Source organism: Aulonocara stuartgranti (assembly GCF_965226115.1).
Source record: "Aulonocara stuartgranti genome assembly, chromosome: 16".
NCBI classification, from domain to species: Eukaryota; Metazoa; Chordata; class Actinopteri; order Cichliformes; family Cichlidae; genus Aulonocara; species Aulonocara stuartgranti.
In genome coordinates this window covers 35,645,913-35,659,574 of record NC_138952.1, presented here as the reverse complement: position 1 = coordinate 35,659,574, position 13,662 = coordinate 35,645,913, and the positions used below count along the sequence as shown (strand labels likewise).

Sequence of the window (13,662 nt, the reverse complement as noted above, 5' to 3'; positions counted from 1 at the left end):
TCCATGGTTGTAGATAAGACCAGCACTGAGTCTTCGCCAGATCCAATGCTAACCTTTATTAGTCGCTAAGTAATGTGCAATGAAGTCTTGTATTCTTGTTGTGCTGACTGTGTCATCTCCTGTGTTGTAGTAACCCATGAATCATCAGCTCAGCCTTGCAGTTTTCACACTTTCCTGGACTCTGGTCACTCAACCTGACTCCATTACCGTTACTAAGAAGAAAATGCTAACAGGCACAGTCCAAACCCAGGCTAGCATGAGCTCAGTGAAGAGATAAGGCGACGCAATTCAAGTGGTCTAAGCTTGATTTCTCCTCTCCACAAATATCTGTGACACAAACTGAGTTAAACAGACTTATAGCAGGTATGTCGTTAAGAACATGCTGCCTTTATCAGCAGTCGAGTCTGATTCCTTCAAGTCTCTTATTGACAAGATAATGGCAAGAGGAGGGGTCGGCCTGCCATGCAGAAAGACTTTGCCTCAGCTCTTACTGGGACAGTGGCGCGGCTGCCCCTCTGTGGGTCTTCCATGGTCTCTTGTGTTCTGGGGGCCTCTGGATGTCTGGAGTTTTGATCTCCTCCATACCTGCTTCATGCCCTGGAGGACGGGGCTGTGGCTCCCCACACTCCCTAGCAGATCATTACATGGAGAAACCTTTGGAATACAAGCACGCTGATCCACACAGGTATGCACACAGGTGTTCACTGCTCGTAGACTTAAATTACACCTCTCTTGGCTACTACTTCGAAGCACATCTGTCCTGCGTGCTGCACAACAACATTGAATATTTAGTATTTACTGCTGTTTACACTTAGCTAGATTAATGCGATGGTGTTGTGTTTAGTATGTTGCTTTGTTTTTTTTGTTTTTTTTGCTTGTTTTCTATTCTTCTCTCAACAGGTGATCCAGGAGATTTTTATTTTTTTTCTCCCCCCCTTTCTCACTGTCCCTCTCCCCTTCTGTTTTTCCTTTCCTTCCTCTTTCTTTCTCCCTTTCCTATCATTCACTCATGTCTGTCCCATCTGTAACATCTGAAAATAAAATATAATAAATTAAAAAAAAAAAAAGAAAGACTTTGCCAAATACAGATGCAGAGAAACCTAAAATGAATGTCAAACTCAAAAATATGTTTGAGGAGTTACAATACGTCTCTACTACAGCAGATATCTGGACTGCACATAATTACAGGGAGTGCAGAATTATTAGGCAAATGAGTATTTTGTCCACATCATCCTCTTCATGCATGTTGTCTTACTCCAAGCTGTATAGGCGCCAAAGCCTACTACCAATTAAGCATATTAGGTGATGTGCATCTCTGTAATGAGAAGGGGTGTGGTCTAATGACATCAACACCCTATATCAGGTGTGCATAATTATTAGGCAACTTCCTTTCCTTTGGCAAAATGGGTCAAAAGAAGGACTTGACAGGCTCAGAAAAGTCAAAAATAGTGAGATATCTTGCAGAGGGATGCAGCAGTCTCAAAATTGCAAAGCTTCTGAAGCGTGATCATCGAACAATCAAGCGTTTCATTCAAAATAGTCAACAGGGTCGCAAGAAGCGTGTGGAAAAACCAAGGCGCAAAATAACTGCCCATGAACTGAGAAAAGTCAAGCGTGCAGCTGCCAAGATGCCACTTGCCACCAGCTTGGCCATATTTCAGAGCTGCAACATCACTGGAGTGCCCAAAAGCACAAGGTGTGCAATACTCAGAGATATGGCCAAGGTAAGAAAGGCTGAAAGACGACCACCACTGAACAAGACACACAAGCTGAAACGTCAAGACTGGGCCAAGAAATATCTCAAGACTGGTTTTTCTAAGGTTTTATGGACTGATGACATGAGAGTGAGTCTTGATGGGCCAGATGGATTGGCCCGTGGCTGGATTGGTAAAGGGCAGAGAGCTCCAGTCCCACTCAGACGCCAGCAAGGTGGTAAACAGGTAAAGCTAATCTAAGGGTATTATTGCACAACCAATAACCGTTAGGGATTGCTCTAGTTAGGCGCGTGACCGTGTGTGATTTAACTAACTCCCCCCAGTCAGTATCATTTAATACACCCTCTGGGGGAACAATAATCGGTTCTCCGCTCGAACTTGAACTGTGTGTGTGTTCCTCCAGATATGATACAACTTCAGCCACAGAGACAGCTAGCCATGTCTCATTACAGCGTGCACCTGGGGAGTCAGAGAAAAATGTGTAGTTATCCTTTGTATAATCTATGTGGGTGTCTGGGCCAGTTAACTTTAGTCTGCGCAGACATATCATACTAGTATTAAAATGGAAAGGGATCTGTCCTAAGGGCAGTGAGGGTTTTAACCTATTCTTGGGGCGTTTCATTGGGGCGCAGGTCCCTGCGGTGTCATTAGATAACTTCAATAATTCGCCTAATGGAGTCTCAGGGTTAGTTGGTGTGTGTGTGTGTGTGTCTAAGTAGGCAGTCGAGAGGGCTCAGAGTCAACTGTAAAGTGTCTTTAAGGAGAGCATTATCTCCGCCGATTTTCTCTAGTCCCTCAGTGAGGGGGAAACCAGATATGGGGTATCCTAGTATAACCTGTTCTGGGTTACCTTTTGAACAGACATAACAGTTACTGTTTCCTAAGTCACGAGCGGCTATTCTGGCATTTTCATACCAGGAGTTGACTCCTGCTCTAGAGGGCGCATAAAATGGTTTGTTAGTGGCGTCTATGTTGTCATTTACTGATTTTAGGGAACGTAAGGAGCGTACTAGGTTGGTGTCTTGCAAAATGGAGCATGAGGTATTGTCAGCAAAATATGACCTGCAGAAATGTGAACATGGTTGCAGTTTACAATACAAAATAGCAAAGAAAAATCCTAAAGTTAATGCGATAGATATGATAAATAACCTAAATATATAAGAAAAAACACAGTTCTTCAGTCGTCTCCTGGCCTGGTCCCAGGTTCGAGAGACATAGAATAAGCGTCGTATGATGACAATGGGCATTTCATTTTCTCCATGATCAGGATGGAATGAGTCTAGCTTTATCAGATTAGACATCATGTGGTACTCTCGGCTTTCTGTTCCTGCTGAATGTTGAGTACCTTGTTCTTGTTCACGTGAAGGATCAAAGAGCTCTGAGCCTTGGCTCTTTCAGGTGTTGTGTGTTAATCAGTAATTGCGTGTGTGTATGTACATTGGATCCTGGCGCTGGCTCGCCTGAGATGTCGTCTGCTTGATCCGACGCCTGAGATGGTCTGGTTGGGCTGGTCTTAACCCTGCTGGCGTATATCCACTGAGGTTGTCCGTCTGTGAGGATGCTGGTTCTTCGTCACTGCCAGTACAGTCTGGGGGCTGGAAAACGCGCGGCCTCCCCGAGTGTCCTTGGTTTTAGCGGCTTCACCAACACCGCATCTCCTGGTCTCCACTGGTGGAACTGTGGAGGGGAGAGGCTGAGAGAGACAAACTTTCTGATAGTTATTATTCAGTGTTTCTACCAGATTGTGAACATAGTCGGACAATGCAGTATCTACATCACCTTCTAATAGCGGTGCCCCTCTGGAAGCTGACCATGGTGTTGGAAATAGTCTTATTTCAAATGGAGATAATTTGGTTACTGCAGATGGAGTCATTCTAATCTCACAGAGGACTTGAGGAAGTAATTTGACCCAGGTCATTAAAGTTTTAGCACACTTTTGAATTACTTCTGATGTGAATGAAGGTCCTCTATCACTGTTAATTTGGTGAGGTATTCCGAATCTGGGTATTATTTCATTGCTCAACTTTTGACAGACTACTTCTGCAGTTTCTTTTGAGGTTGGATAAGCTTCTACTCATTTACTAAATTGATCCTGGTAATAGTGGATCAATTTAATAAGTACTTGATGCTTCCTTGTACTGGCATGTGTGTAAAATCAATTTGTAATGTATGAAATGGAAAATCTGGTTGTGGTAAATGCTGATGTTTTGCTTTTAGTTTTCCTACATTAGTTCGTGCACATGTTAAACAAGTTGCTAATATGCTTTTTACTGCATGCAATGTTTTTTCAATTACAAATCTTGATTTTATTGCCCCTATTACCCCTCTTTGTCCGACATGACTCACACCGTGAAAATGTTGGACAAGGACTGGCAGTAGGGAAGATGGGAGGGCAATCAAACCCTCAAAATTTTTATATAGGCCATCTCTGTCATCTAAGGTACAGTCATTATTCTATGCAGAGGCTTGCTCTTGTATGAATTTTAAATCAACATTTGTGTCTAAATAGTCTGGGAGTTTAACAAGTGGCAGCTGTACGGGCACAGATAATACTTCCCGTGGAGGTGGGAGCTGCGACGCAGCTGCAGCCTTGGCTGTCACGTCTGCTAGGGCATTACCTGTTGCTTCGTCTGTGTCAGCTGTACTGTGTCCTTTCGTTTTCACAACTGCAACGGCCGATGGCAGCTGTATAGCCTGCAAAAGTCTTTGCACAAGATCAGAATTAGCAATCGGTTTTCCATCAGATCTAGATCCTCTTTGTCTCCACAATGTGCCAAAGTCATGTACAACGCCAAACGCATAGCGGCTGTCTGTGTAAATTGTCACACGCTTATCCAAATGTAGCTCACAGGCGCATATTAAAGCCATGAGCTCTGCTTTTTGTGCTGAGTGAAATGGTAATGAGTGAGCCTCTAGTATGATGTCAGGCAATGTCACCACTGAATAGCCACAAAGAAATGAGTTGTCATTTGGCCTTGAACAGGACCCGTCCACATAAACCGTGGCTGACTCTGAAATAAGTGTTTGCTCTAGATCTGGACGTGGTGCTGTGGATTCCTGTATACGTGTCATGCAGTCATGATCGTCAAGCTCGTCTGAGCCATCCTGTCGGTCAGATGAACACAGCATAGGATCAATAAATGTGCTGGCGAATTGGGTGTGCTGCTCGCTTTTATAGTGAGATTTGCATATGTTGTGTAGTTATGTTTGCTAGAATGGTCATGACCTGGTGATTGGTGTGTAGAATAGTGTCATGTGAGAGTGTGAGCTTCTCGCAGTCCCTTATCATGATAGAGCAAGCTGCTACTGCCCTCAGGCAGGCCGGCATTCCTGAACAACCACGGACAGCACCTTGAATAGAAGGCTACTGGACGGTAGCCACTGCCATGCTCTTGGGCCAGTACACCTGTGCAGGTTGACAACAGTCACGCAGAATGTGGTCATGAAAAGAACAGTCTGGTATCCACTGTCTGCAATAGTTCACCATGCCTAGGAAGGACAGCATTTCCTTCTGTGTAGTGGGCCGAGGGACGGAGGTCACAGCTTTGACCCTGTCTGCAGTCATGGAACGTTTTCCGTGAGACAATGTGAATCCCAAATATTGAACAGAAGTCTGACAGTACTGCATTTTCTTTGCCAATGCTTTGTGGCCAGTCTGTTGGAGGTGCTGGAGAAGCATGTGTGTAGCAGTTTGACATAGTTCCTCACTCAGAGCACAGAGGAGGAGGTCATCCACATGTGGATCAGGGTACAGCCCTCAGGAGGAGTAAAGCTGTCCAGGGTAGCACGGACCACCATTGAGAAAGCAGCAGAGCTGTCTACCATGCCTTGGGGCAAACGGGTCCAAGTGTACTGCTTATTTCTATGTGTAAATGCAAATAACGGCTGTGTGTCTTCATGCACAGGCACTGAGAAAAACAGGTCCACCACAGTAAAATGTGGATGGAAATGGATGTCAATATGCTGCGAACGTCTGGGACGAAAGGTGACAGAGGCATAATGACTGCATTAATTTGCCTTAAGTCTTGTGTAAAACGCCATACGCCAGGTTTGTTAGGCTTTGGCACAGGATTGACAGGAGTGTGGGCTTTGTTACTCCTGTAGTCAATAAATCTCCTATGATGACATCTAGAGCTGAGGTTTTTTCGGCAGAAATGGGATATTGCTTGACATATACTGGCTTGTTGCATTTCATGAGCTGTGCGTGATGAGGTGTAAAGTCAATATAAGGTAGGTTAGATCTATGTGTCGACATGGTTTAGTTATGTCATAACCTATGTCTGAGTTATGTGACAAAATCACTGTTTGACCTTCACTTGTGTGAGCAGTTATCATGTTGTTGAACAGTGTGAGAGAAACAAAAGTGTGGCTTGTTGTATTTGTACACATTTTTTTGGCACAGTGTGTGACGTGGAATACCAGAAAAAGGATGTTGAGTTCATTCTCTGCTGAGGCGTCCAGCTGACACAGAGGCTGTTCCTTCTCCATGATGTGCATAGGGCAGAGAAAACATAAGCTGTTATCAGTATCAGCAAACATTTCACACTTTGTGTTAAATGAAATACACAAATTCATTTTTGCTCTGGGTGTCTGCGGCTGCTGGAAAACTGAGCTAAATTTGCACCTCTAGCTTGTCTACCTTGTGGATTGTAAGGCTGCTTAGATGTGGAGCCATTATTGTGTGCTCCTTGTGGTTGCCAGTTACCTTGACTGGAAGAGCTCCGCTGACGCCTAGTGGCAGGAACTTGTACTGCATTCTGTGGTCGAGGCGCGCGTGCTTTATTGGCAAATCGACACTCACGAGACCAATGTCCTACCTTTCCACAGCAAAAACACACATCCCTACTCTTATCTTTCCGTCCTCTGAAACTTCCTTGCTGTACTGGAGCAGATCCTGCATACATCATTTTTTCACTTTCCTCTGAGCCTTCAACATCAAAATTCAACATCATCTTAACACTTTTAGCTTTCGTGGTAGTATCTGCACTGGCCTTCAGTTTTACTGACCTGTTTTCTGGCGATAATCGTTCGGGATAGGGCTCCGGAAATAAATTAGAATGCATTGAACTTACAGTCCGTAAGTTGTAAACAAAGTCAGTCGCGTAAGTACTTCCGCATGTTCTGGATACGTAATCATGGAAGTCTTCACCGATTCGCGGACACGTCACCGGAAGTGGGAGTGGTACTGAGCCGTTATTTATAACTTTATATTTTATTTTATTATTTTTTGGTTTTACAGTTTGATTTTTTATCGGACCTGTCTGTGGTCTTTGAATTATTCTGACCCATGTTCAGTGATTTCCAGAGGGGTTTACACGCTTGAAGGATTTATGTTAGTATTTTGCTGTGGCACAGCTGAGGTTACTTTAAATTTATTGCTAGCAATTTTTGTTTGGGTGAGCAGCTTCTCACTTAACGAGCAACTTCTCGCAATACAACAGGCAACTTCCTGTGTCTTTCTGCTTTTAATTTACTTTATTCGGGGACTAAGGAAGTCGTTAGTGTATCTCTCTGGATCACTAAGTGAAACTTCGTCAGCATATCCCGTTTCTGCTTTTAATTTTTTTAATTAAATTTTTATTTTTATTTTTTATTTATTTATTTTTTTTTATTTTTTATTGGGGACCAAGGAAGTGTCATCAGTGTATCCCGTTTGGGCCACTAAAGAAAACTTCGTCGGCATATCCCTTTTTTTTTTTTATGGATCACTGAGAAAGGCATAACACAGTCTTATAAAATAAAAGACGAGTGCCTACCTTCGTCAGGATCCCACTTCTGACACCAAATTGAAGGGAAAATCTCCGTCCCGGGTTTCCTCCGTGGATCGGGTTTCCTCCAAGGCGTGATCACCGATAAGCAGAGTTTTGTCCTTTCCTTATAAGATTCCTAATTATTCAAAGTAACGCTCAAGTATGCCGTTCAGCGGGTTAGTTACAGCGCCGGGAGCAGTTAGGAGAACAAAGTGATACAGAGACTGTTTCAGGTTGCTCTCCCACAATCAACTCAAAGGTTTATTCAGTAGTTACAGCTTATATAGAGGAAAAAAAAGGTTCGTGTGTCAGCAGGTTCTCAGTTCAAACCGGTACAGACCAAATAAGGAAACGTCTTCCTGCCTTCTGAGCAAAGAAGTTACACTTGTTACATTCCCCTGAGGGGTCTAGGCGGGGAGGGGGAAGTAACAAAAGTGACCAGGTCAGAAAAAGGAGTCCAGGAGGCAAAAGGGTTAAATTAAAGAGTTTTATTAAAGTTTCAATTTATACTAACTAAAACAGACAGACAAGCCGCTATCACCATTTAAGAAAACAAACAAAACTCAGGCGTTGGTCAATAAAGTAAAACGTAAGCCAAAAAGAAAGAGCAGCTCACTAGCTGAAAACCACCAAAAACACAGCTCACTAGCTGCAAACACAACAACCACTCAGCTCACAAGCTGTAACCACACTACTGGCACTCTGGCCCAAAGCTCACCTTTCCCTGGCTTAAATACTTTTAATTACTGATGTGAGTCAGCTGTGTAACAGGGAAAGGTGGCACCTCAGGCAGAAGAGGTGGTGGGACACGCCCACACAGGCACCTTCAGGAGGAGGCCCTGCTAGGGCCGTAACACCCCCTCCCATAAATACAAACCCATGGTTTGTCAAATGATTATGATAACCAAAACAACTAATCAAGTCCGTAACCGTCGCATCAACAAATTGCAGGCTTTCCACCTACCAAACCCCATAGCAACGGTTAGGCATTGCCTGCGGAAGCTGCCAACCCCATCTCAATGGGTTCAAAATACTTACCGAGGGTGGCCGCAGACCCTCAAAACAATGTCTCATGTGATAACCAGGGCTTTTTTGAGCCATCACATGTGGAGAACACAGCAGGTAGTCAGAAGACCTTACTGCAACAGTTTTCAGACGATTGCTCAGGTCACGGGTACAGGCATGTTTGTTAGTCAGGGGTGCAGGTCTGAGTGGTGGTGTTATACATGCTCTGTCCACCTGCAGGTCATTTTGAGGAACTGGGACATTGTCAACCAGCAGCAGCTTAGGGTTAGTTGACCTCTCACACTGACTACATGACACTATTGAGCAATTATGCTCCAAGTGTAGCCTTTTACTAGGCCTGGCAACCTTGTCGGTTTGAGAACCACGACTAACTTTTCTCAAAGCAGGCCCTTTTTGCTTTGAGTCGGCTTTCCGTTTGAGTTCCAATTTCAAACAGTGAGCAATGAGGTGTCCAGGTTTGTGGCAGAAGAAACAAAGCTTTGTTTTGGGTCCCGAAACCACAACTTTTTCAGCCTTGTTAGCTGGCTCCCTCCTAGCTCTCCAAGATGTATTACAGTGAGAAGGGATGCCACATTCTACAGTATTTGTTTTGTGAGTTAGGGAAAACTCATCTGCCAGTATGGCAGCCTGCTGTAAAGTGGAAACCCTTTGCTCACTTAAATAACAAGAAATAGACTCAGGAACAGAGTTTCTAAAATCCTCCACCAGCATAAGCTCACGTATGGACCCCACATCGTTAACCTGGCTTGCAGAACACCACCTATCAAAGAGCTTTGCCTTCTCCCTAGCAAGGTCAAGGTAGGACTGGCCCTGTGCCAACTCCAAACCTCTAAAGTGCTGGCGCTTCCTCTTGGCTTTGCGTCGCTTTTCTTTTTAATACTGGACACGCAGCAATCAAATGCCCTGAATCGTGACAATAAAAACATTCTCGACTGTTTGATTTAGCACTAAACTGTGATACGTTTTTACGCACTGCTCTTGGTGATCTTTTTCGTTCAGATAAATTTTCCTGAAACTAATTCTGTGCACAGAACACACTTTTGTGTGTTAAAACAAACTCGTCAGCCAGGAGAGCCGCGTTAGTGAGAGACGACACCTTTTGTTCGTTTAAATAAGTCACGATGCGTTCCGGCAAACATCTTTTAAACTCCTCCAGCAAAATAAGAGTTTTCAACTCTTCCACGGTTTTAACTTTACATGAACAACACCATTTCTCAAACAACACATTCTTTTCTCGCGCAAACTCAACAAAAGTCTGGTTAGCAGTTTTATTAAGAATCCTAAATTTCTGTCGATATGCTTCAGGGACAAGTTCATACGCCTGCAGCACAGTTTTCTTAAGAGTTTCATAGTCTAAACTCTGCTCAATAGACAGGCTTGAACACACTTCTTGGGCTTTCCCCACAAGCTTACATTGGAGTAAGAGGGACCAAAACTCTTTCGGCCACTTCAAAGCAGCGGCTATGCGCTCAAATGCACTAAAATAGGAGTCTACCTCAGACTCGCGAAACGGGGGAACCAACTTGATGTGTTTACTTATGTCAAAACCAGCAGAAGAAGCACTTGTGCTTGATAACGTTGGGGAAACACCCGCTGAGCCCTTTTCAAGCTCAAGAGCCCTGATACGGAGATGCATAGCCTGCACTTCCAGCTGCCTGTTGCGGGTCTCCACCTCTTTTATGCGGAGCGTGAGGCGCAGATCCTCAGTGGTCGTACCTTCACTGGATTCAGAAATCCGATCAGCCTCCGTGCCAGCAGCAGACGCATCAACTGCGTTAGCAGCCGCTTCAGATGCAGTGCCATCTGCGCCTGTCACTGGCTTGCTTTCCGCATCATCTCCCCGTGGTAGAAGCACACCTTTTTCCACTAGCTTTTCAGCCAGGGCTTCCTTCAACTCTGCCTTGCGAGCACTGTAAGACACTTCCACATCGTAAGAGTTAGCCACAATGAGCAGGTCCGCTTTCTTACATTTGTCAATTTTTTCCCATGAAGGTGCCTTCACAAAACCGTCAAGTGAAAACTCCATTCTCACACACACCCCCCACACAAAAAATAAAACCGCTAACCAGAACAAAACACGCCAACCCCACAAACCAACAAGCGAGAAAAGAGACGGAACGAGCCCCCAATTATGTTATGGCCCGTCTAGGCGCGGCCAGACCACAACATAAAGGGTGATCCATCCCCGTCCAACCCCAAGCAGCACGTCACACACTTACTATTTGGTGACAGTGATTTATTTACAATAGGTGCAGTTAAACAAAAGAAGGGAGCATATCATAACTTCGGGGTGAACCCAAGGCCAAAACAACAAACAAAAGTAGCCTATCTCAGGAATAAACGCAACTTACCTACTCAAAAGAACTAAACCAAACGACAATCACTTTCCTCCCTGCCTAACAAAAACAGGAGAAAACTGATCAACCAAAAAGGCGGTCCACCCCTACATGCTCTTACATTAACATAGTATTTTCACACAGTGAACGGTCTGCTGGTGGGTTGGGCCGAGGATGAATGACTGGGCAGTCCCTGGCGGTCTCTTCTTATCCGCTGCCTCCCAGTCCTCAGCCAATCGGTGTGAGCCATCCACCCTGGATGCACCAATCCCGGAGGAGCACCTGGACACTCAAATCCACACACAATTACGGTCACAGTCGTAACAGTGTAGTTTATCAGTTCAGCTACAATTTATGATCATCCCAGCAAAATACACTCCTAGACATAGAATACAGAGTTCTTTCATTAGTGAATTCTGAAACAAACCACCTGGCTTTTAACAAGCGCTTTTCTAAAAGATAAGGAAGGGAGGATGGGAGTAAGGAAGTGGTCTCGTCTCTGTGGTATTTTCGACCTTGGGGTACCAGCCTGTGATTCTTACACATCAATTCTTGGGTCAGAGAGAAAGAGAAAAACAACTAGTAAATGGGCCTTATTGAGTAACAGTTCTCCTGTATAATATCTTACAAAACAATATCCTGTAAATGCTACCATGGTATCAAAATATCACAACAGTGAATATTAATCATGAGGGTAAACGGCCCTGTACACCACACAGCGAGGTCAGCATATCCACGATATCCTCAGCTCCATGAGTTAACACAAAGTTTCTCAGCTGACTAACTGCCAACTATTCCAAAGACGTGAAAATATACAGCATAAAGAAAAGTGTAAGAGACTCAGCAGCAGATTAGAATAATAGTTATACATTTAATAAATCACCAAATGAATCCAAGAAACGAGCAAACCTGTTCGGACAGTTTGAGTTTGTATTCCCTCAGCTGCAGACTCGCTGCTGTTTAAATGTTTCAAAAGGAAGATTAGATATAAACAAATGTCAAACATAGACTCAGTCTGCCTTCACATTTGATATGAGACCAGCACGTATAGTGGCTGTGTCCTGTTTTAAGATCATACGTGTAAAATTGTTGTCTGACCTCTGTCGATCCAGCCGCTCAGAGTCTGTGGTTACCATGGTTACTGCATAAGCAGCTATAATGTTAACAGCTGGCACTGAGGAAACCTACCGGCAGCATGGGTGTTTATGTTTTCATTGCAAAAGAACCGTCTGAATGGTTAACTGAAGTTAACTTGGATAAATTATAGTTAAGGAGTATCACAGATAACGCCCACGTGAGCTGTGCGACTGTTCACCACTACACTGAAATCAGCAGGCTATTACTGAAATACATGTGCTGTATCATAAACTATGATATAAATAGGGAGGTCCTATTAACATGTTTAGTTTTAAAGGACACCTTCCTGCCTTTAGTCTCCTTCATGAGCAGTATTAGTTTTCTTCTAACATCCAGAAGTCTGCACGATGTGTTTCATAGTTTGTAAGCCTTTGACAGGTAAACATAACATGACCGAAAAAGCAAAACAAAAAAAAAAACAAAAAAAAAAAAAAAAAGAGAGAGTGTTGACATAAGAGAAAATGCTCTCAATTATGGAGACAGGCAAATGGTTCATTTATGTTTGACGTGTGTTTATTCCTCCCTAAATATCGTCGGTGAAGTTTGCCATGCACGTCAGATTTTCCTGCGCATTTTTATACCTCTGCCAACAGAGAGAGAAAAAAAATCACATTCTAACAGACAGCTGGTGCTTAGAATATGTGACACCGGTGCGGAAAGGCTGAGTTTTATCTTTCTCTTATCTTCTTTCCACAGGTGATTTGTGTTTTTTAAAGGAAGGAAACCTTCCTCAAAACGGGCAGAGCAATGGAGCCGCCGAGGGAAAAGCACACGAAACAAAACTGTAGAATTAAAAATATAATTTATTATGTTTAAATAGTTAAAAATATAAAATGAATTAAAACAACCTTGGCCAAGGGAAGACACAATAAAAATCAATAACACACAACATTAAAAGTCCAGTGGAATCCACCACGGCCTAAAAGTCACAGAAAACTAAGAAATCCAGCGTAGTAATAAAAGAGGGAAACCCAGCGGAGTCCTCGCCTTCCTCCCCGCATTCCACGTCCTGGTGCACTGAAGAAAGGGAGGGAGCGGCAGTCACTATTCCTTTGGCAGTTTACTTTATAAAAAGGATAAGTCAAAGACTTACCCGGGTGGGCAGAGCTCTCAACTCCGCCCGCCGCTTCCTCAAACTGCAATCGGCACCGCGGTCTCACTGCTTCTGTTCTCCCGCAGTGCACGAGCTGGCTCTTGTCGTTATTGCCACCAGACTGCCGCTACGCGTCCCTAGTCGCTGGTCATCTGCCTTTTTTTCCTCTGATCGTTTCCCCTTTCCAGTCGCTGGTAATCTCTCTTCCCAGTCGCTGGTCGTCTGCTCCATCTGATCATCTCTACTCTCTGATCGTCTCTCGCTCTCCCCTCTGATCGTCTGTGTCTTTCCTCTGTCTGTCTCGCATTCTCTGTGTTACATTTTCGTTGAACGCCGGCTCCAAACCTCTTATGTGTCCTTGAGCACTCTGTAAATTACTTTCTTTTCTCTCAGGTGTGTCCAATTAGTAAAAACGGGGGAAAAGGCGGAGTCTCTCCAGGACAATTTGCCGGCAACTAAAACATGCAAACTAAATAAAACACTGCACAAAAATATAACCAATGCATGCAATATAAAAAATAAATATGTACACTTCACATTAAAATACAGCACAGCAAAACAACGTCCGTCCTTCCCTGGATGACAAATACAGTTGAATAACTATT

The 13,662-nt window shown here is 43.9% G+C and overlaps 1 protein-coding gene across 4 annotated transcripts in view; it reads right to left on the bottom strand.

Moving 5' to 3' along the window:
- LOC309690692 (E3 ubiquitin-protein ligase TRIM21-like) overlaps window positions 1-13,662 on the bottom strand; it is a 211,147-nt gene that overhangs the window by 39,411 nt on the left and 158,074 nt on the right. The window contains exon 2 of one of the 4 annotated variants that reach the window (XR_014271782.1): window positions 11,026-11,109. The exons of the other annotated variants lie outside the window; for them this stretch is intronic. The gene's annotated coding sequence lies outside the window, so the exon portion shown is untranslated. Of the gene's footprint in view, window positions 1-11,025; window positions 11,110-13,662 lie in introns of those variants that run through there. 4 annotated transcript variants of the gene reach the window in all.